Below are 6,548 nucleotides of genomic sequence, written 5' to 3'. Positions count from 1 at the left end.
CACAAATGAACAAGTATGGGCTCTGCTCCAAGAAGTCAAAAATGAAACCTTTGTCTTTTACCATTGTAAGCCTAGCTGAGACTGAGACCAGTAGGCGTTGTATGTCATTTGAGTCTTTTAGTGAACCCTTTATCCATTAAGGGGGAGTGTTAGAATTAATGGAGAAAGCCAAACTTAGTTTACTATTAAGGTGTTTGTTTCTTTAGATAGGATTGAGATCCTACTTATTAGGGAGTGGTTCAAACCACCTGATTGTGAGAAAGCCTATATGTACTAGGTTGTTCTCTTGATTGAATCTAATATATTGTGTGAGTGTTTGTAAACTCTCCAGGTATCTTACCTGGAGAGTCATTTAGTTAATAGATACGTTTTTTGTCAGTTAGTATGCTCTGGTTTGACTCTTGGACATTGTTAGTTTCCCAAAAGAAAATATGTGTTTTCTTTTCGCAATAACTTTCCTTTTTGTAGTAAGAAACTTCACTTCGCTTGGACTTCTACTCTTTTTTTGTGAATGCACATGTATAAAATGTTGTTCTAAACTAGTCTTATGCAATTTTTTTAACTCTCTTGCTCTCTCAAAGAGTCTTATGGAGTCTAAGTTCTGATTCCATGATGAAGAATGAAACCGAAAAGTGAAGCAAAGATTGTTGTTCTCAATATTCTGAAAGACTAAATAGGTTACATTGTAAACATCAATAATAAATGACTGAAGTAAAACTCGACACGTATGGAGTAGAACTCAATTAAAACTAAACTATTGATGAAGCCTAGCAAACAATAGAATCAAATGCGATGACACAACTAACTGATAGTGAGATTAATATCTCAACAGTTCTACGCTAACTATATACAGTAATTTTATCTCTACCAGCAATTCAATTAAATGCAAATATGACGGGTAAATTGTCTATTGGACCTTATTTGTTTTACTAATTTTTATTTTGGATCTATTAATGGTGGGATTTAAATGCCTAATTTCTCTCATGACTTTGAAGCTTCACAATGGCTCTAGTTATAATGAAGTTAGGCTTAAGAACCTAAAGTAAATAGTACAATAATATTACAAGAATATTTTGTATCTTTGTTTTACTATTATCTCATTCAAGATTGAGATATGTTCATCTTATTAGTCCGTGCCTGGGACTAATAGCGATCGATCGATCGTTGACCAGCGATTAATTAGCTTTGACCAAGTAAAATTTCCCGTACATGTCAGGTTTAAGCCAATGTTTGAAATAAAATTTTCTGCTCAATAGATTTTTATCCAAAGTTTGTGTTTCGACCTCTTATTGCCGGCTGCACGGTATACTTTTCTGAAAACTTAGGCTAAAGAGTTTGGAGTCGCCTGTATTTATGTAAATTTAATAGGCATCAAAACACATTTTATCCAAAGTTCACTCACGGCCTTGCCATGCAATTGTGTCACCGCCTTGCTGCCACCTCTGAGCTACTCGCTGCCACCACCTCTCAGAAATTGGACACCTATCATAAAAAATAAACTCTTAATCCCACTCGCCATTTCCTATGTTATTCTGCTTAATCAATTCACCAAGGTTAATGTGGTTGAGGTTGACAGCCGGTGGAAACATCAACGCTGTCATTTGCAGTTGAAGAACTGAACTTTGAACGTTTATACATTTATAACCAGAACATTTCGAACCAGAAACATGATTTGAAGGGAACCATAAACATGATTTGAAGGGAATTGGAAATATGGCTTCAAGAGGAAGGTATGAAATCCTAGCAAACCCATCAGAAGCCACATTTTCCACTTGAATGTTCAACACTCCTGTAATATTTCATAAGCATTCTACCTTCTTATATTCTACAGTTCGTATTTCAGAATTTTGTGTTATATCCAAATTATAACACTATTTAGCTTGGCTGCAATTTTTGTGTTTTGCTGATATCTATCTATTACAAGATTCCCCGCGACTTCTAGATGGGGTTTTGAATTTACAGTTCTCTGTGCTGATTTTAGGTTTTAGATAGGTGGGAATATTTTTTTGGTCGGAGTTTTCTGGAGTAACTGCGTGCAAGATATCAAGAAGAATTTTGGTTCAAAGATATCAAGTAGAATTCCGGCTTCAGTATTATTTAAGCTCGCTGCTAGTAAGTTACAGACTTTTTAGCAATTTACTTTCACACCTGGTCAATTTTCGATCTGTATTCATATATTTTGGAATGGGAGAATTTTGTTCTCCCTCTAAATAGTTTTAAGTGTTTTCTGTCTACACTGTATAATTTAGTTGCTGTAGTCCCAATTAGTTACCGCAGTCTCCGCGGTCGTATCACTTGCAGCCACAAAGATATCCTGCAAAAGAAATTATAAATCAGACTATGTTTATTAGTATTTTCGCAATTCGATAGGATTTGTGTGGGTATAATAGCCAGAAGAGATAGCGAAAGACTTACACTTAAGTAGCCCCTGATGTCAGGGAGAGTAAATTCATCATTTCTCATGTCCAACAAAACGTCCAAGAGATCCTTCTTTCCATCATCACTTGTGTCACTGTTTTTTCTCCTCTTTGCGAGGCGATCCTCTATGAATTTATCCATAATAGCATGCGACTTTTTCCTGCAAATTACCACATTACGATAAACACCTTGTAGATGCAAGAACTGAAGACACGGGAAATAGTCGGCCAAATTGGGAGTGGCATGTAGAACCATCATTCTCGAAATAGCGTCTTTCAGATCTTTAGATGCTCGTAAGTTAGAACCGAACATGTGTTTACCAAAGGCCATGGTCCCTATCAGATTAAACGCGGAGTGGAATGCAATCTGTCTGATATTCACACACTCTGATCCCTTCGGGGAGCTTTCAAAAATCTGATGAATCATTCGATGTGCTTGATCTCTTCTGAGATCTTGTAGAGCTTCTAGCCGCTTGACAGAGAAGAGATCGTTATTAGATATGTGTCTGAGCATACGCCAACGAGATCCATATTGGCATATAAATTTTCTCGCAATTAGTATAATAGGTATCTCAGGGATTAAGAGTTTATTTTTTATGATAGGTGTCCAATTTCTGAGAGGTGGTGGCAGCGAGTAGCTCAGAGGTGGCAGCAAGGCGGTGACACAATTGCATGGCAAGGCCGTGAGTGAACTTTGGATAAAATGTGTTTTGATGCCTATTAAATTTACATAAAATGTTATGAATTAATGCTGGGATCTTCCGGAATCTTCGGGTTTAATTTGGCTCAAAGCCCTGCAATGTCTAATTTGTCTCAAAACCATATTAATTGATTATATCAAACATATCTTCAGTGTCATGTAGAGCACGATAGCACACAATGGCTAGAGTGGCATACTTTTTCACTAATTATCAAAATTTCTTCCATTATTGTAGTGTTGAATTCTTTCTATCCTACTACAGACTAGTTATGTATTTTCTTCAATTTTATTTCTTCGTACGAATAGGGTTTACATGTAGTGAAACCCTAACACTAAATTAATGTTGGTTTCCATTTTAACCTTTATAAATTAGGATCATTCAATTTTTATGTTTTTATTATGTAGAGAGAGGGATCTTAAGTTATAATTTAGTTTACTAATCTTATTTTGTTTAGTTTACTAATCTTATTTTTCCTATGTGTACCTGAATGGGTCAATTTACCCGGAGATATGGTTGTCTTCAACATGTATCTAAACAATTTTATTTCTCAATATTTCCACATATTTTGCTTCCATGGTTTTACATTCAAATATTACTCTTCTTATTTTATATTACTAATGCTTTTATCTTGATATCCCCAGGTTGAGGAGGAAGGAAATTTATGTGCTCTTTATTAGATATTATTCTCTGTTGCAAGTCTTTTTTTTTTTTGGTTTCCATAAATAACCTCTTTTGACTCTTTACCTCGTACCTAAACATACTAATCCCCTATATTATTTTCAATCGTTATAGGAATGACTTGAGGAAATAAAAGAATTTTGCTTCCGTTGTACCAAAGACATTCAACTTAATTCCTAAATTTACTTTCTCTTCCTTAGTTTACACGTCATACATTTCTCAATTCACCCCAAACTTTGTGTGAAGTTATCCTAACGTGAAGATAAAAGTGATTTGTTCATGATACTACCGGCTGCATGCAGCACTTGTTATTACTTCAATGAGATATGTTCATCTTATTATTACATCAATGTTAACCGAAAGGAAATTTTTAATTTGTAATTTGGAGTTAACACTTTATTAGTAACTAAATTTGACCCCTACTCTAACTATATTCAAGATTAACTCCTTCTATGTTGTTGTGCGTTTGCATGGCTTGTTTTTACCAAAAGGAAAGAGAGAAACAAATACCCAAATGTAAGTTTCATAAGAAACAACAGATTTTTAAAAGAGTGATCTTTCATGACTAATATATATGGCTTCTTGTTACCAAAAGGAAAGTGAGAAACAAATACCCAGATGTAAGTTTCGTAAGAAACAAAAAATGTTTAAAAGAGTAATCTTTCATCACTAATATGTGAGCTCAGCTAGGCTGTCTAGAAGGAATGTACTAAAATCAAAAAGTGTTAAAGGATTTACGAAACAAAAAATGTTTAAAAGAGTAATCTTTCATGACTAATATGTGAGCTCAGCTAGGCTGTCTGGAAGGAATGTACTCAAATCAAAAAGTGTTAAAGGAAAATAATTGGTTTTTGGTGTATTTTGGTATTAATTATATATAATTATTAATATTCAAAGTAGATACAAATATTTTATATAATCTGTAACATTAATAATCTGTAACATTAAAATTCTATTTGAAGCATGGTAAGATAGAAAAATAGTTAATTTAAGTGACATAAATAATATGAGTTTAAATTTTTTTATAAGCACCGACACTTATTTTAATTATAGAACTAAAATGAGTATACCAACCTTCCTAAAAAGGAAACAATTTAGCGAGTCTCAATTTCACGCTATAATAGTATAGGGTATACATGATTTTGTTGAAAAGAAATAGACTTTCTGAAAATATTCTTTGGTTTTCGAAAATTATCAAAATGATGGATAGATAATATCAGTTTCCACCAATACACTTTATTCCGACTTGCCCCCTCTTCATCGAAGAGAGTCATATATATATATACAGAGTAAAAGTTTTCTAACAAAAATATATTGTTTATTGTTTCAAACTGTTTACTAAAAATTTAAAAAGGCAAAGTATTGTGCATGGTAAATCGATTGAATGAATGAAAGCATGTTATTAAATTAAATTGGAACTATTAATAAAGATCCCCTAATTGGTTATCTACTAGATTTTACATTCAATAGAATTGAATCTATTCCAATCAACAAGGGATTGGTCTCGATCCTTTTTTATTTTCTAAAAATATTTCTTTTAAAGAAAATTTTTGGTATCTTTAGTGATGCCCCGCTTTCTCATTTTAGATATAGAAATTATAAAAACTCAAGATATTAAGAGATTTCTTGAAATAATAAATCCGTGCAACGCACTTAACAAAACAACTAAAATCCATTTAAAACCTTATTTTAAACAAAATTAGCTTGCTAAGGCATTACAGTTAACGAAGGAAAGTAAAGTTACACAAGTTGACATCTTCCGTCTCAACTCATTCATCAATGACCAGAAAATGGTTCATAAACTATCAATTGGAGCAGCTGAGGTCGAATGAAATGTTCAAGTTGATTTTGTTTCTTCAACCCAAAGCCAAATTTTCATGTTGAAAACATGAGATGGATTTGATTACGCTTAAACTTTATATCTAACCACGCTTAATTTTAACCAAATTTAAACGACATAATTTGGGTACCAATGGTCAGGTTCACAAAATAGCTTACTTTCTCCAACTATAATTTGGATACCAGATTTTCGTTAGATTCATTAATCATGATTAACTTCTTTTATTAGTTTAACTTGGTGGTTAAGTATGATATATGGTCATATTTGTGTGGGGCATGCAAAGCGTTATTGTTCCAGCAAAACGTATGATAGGAAAAGTTGTTAGTAGTTATTAATCAAGTGGTTTAAACAACACATTCGATTATTTGGGAAGCATTTGGGAGCAGGTGTGTAAAGTGTTTTGTTTATTGTGTGACCCACATGGATGAATAAGTGGAATTCAAAATTCTTCTAGATACAACATAATGAAGCATGAAATCTGACTACTTTCAAACAATAAAATAAACATATGTATTTGGCCATCTGGGGAGGTGAAGGAACATCATGCAACAGAATAAGGCAGACATTGGATGAGCGGACTGTTAAGGAAGGAATCTAGATTTTTCAAAATATATAATAGATACCTTAACAAAATCAATGAAATTTGCTATCTTTTCATAGCAAAAATATTAGAACTAACCATTAACACCTTCATAAGTAAATAAACCAACTAAAGATCAAAATTTAAATAAGGTCACCATTTATTTTAGAGACAAATAAAGATAATGGTCATATAAAAAAAGTAGCAATATAGTGGGATGAATGGATTATCTCTCATAGGAGAATCCGGATCATAATAAAATCTAAATCAAGATTTTAAAACAATTATAAGCATCCAATGAAAACCATAATATTCAACATAAAAATAATTCA

At 32.8% G+C, this 6,548-nt stretch overlaps 1 long non-coding RNA gene across 1 annotated transcript; it reads left to right on the top strand.

Annotated features, from left to right (window-relative positions):
• Window positions 1–2,039: 2,039 nt before the first annotated feature.
• LOC149159904 (uncharacterized) lies at window positions 2,040–3,334 on the top strand. The gene is made up of 2 exons (XR_016261168.1): window positions 2,040–2,112; window positions 3,021–3,334. It is a non-coding gene; the product is annotated as an uncharacterized LOC149159904 (long non-coding RNA).
• The last annotated feature ends 3,214 nt before the right edge of the window (window positions 3,335–6,548 follow it).

This window comes from Pinus tabuliformis, chromosome 5_2, assembly GCF_031772625.1.
Source record: "Pinus tabuliformis cultivar Carrire ecotype Pingquan chromosome 5_2, CPIR1, whole genome shotgun sequence".
Taxonomy (NCBI): Eukaryota; Viridiplantae; Streptophyta; class Pinopsida; order Pinales; family Pinaceae; genus Pinus; species Pinus tabuliformis.
The sequence above is the reverse complement of the archived record's forward strand: the minus strand, read 5'-3'. Positions and strand labels throughout refer to the sequence as shown.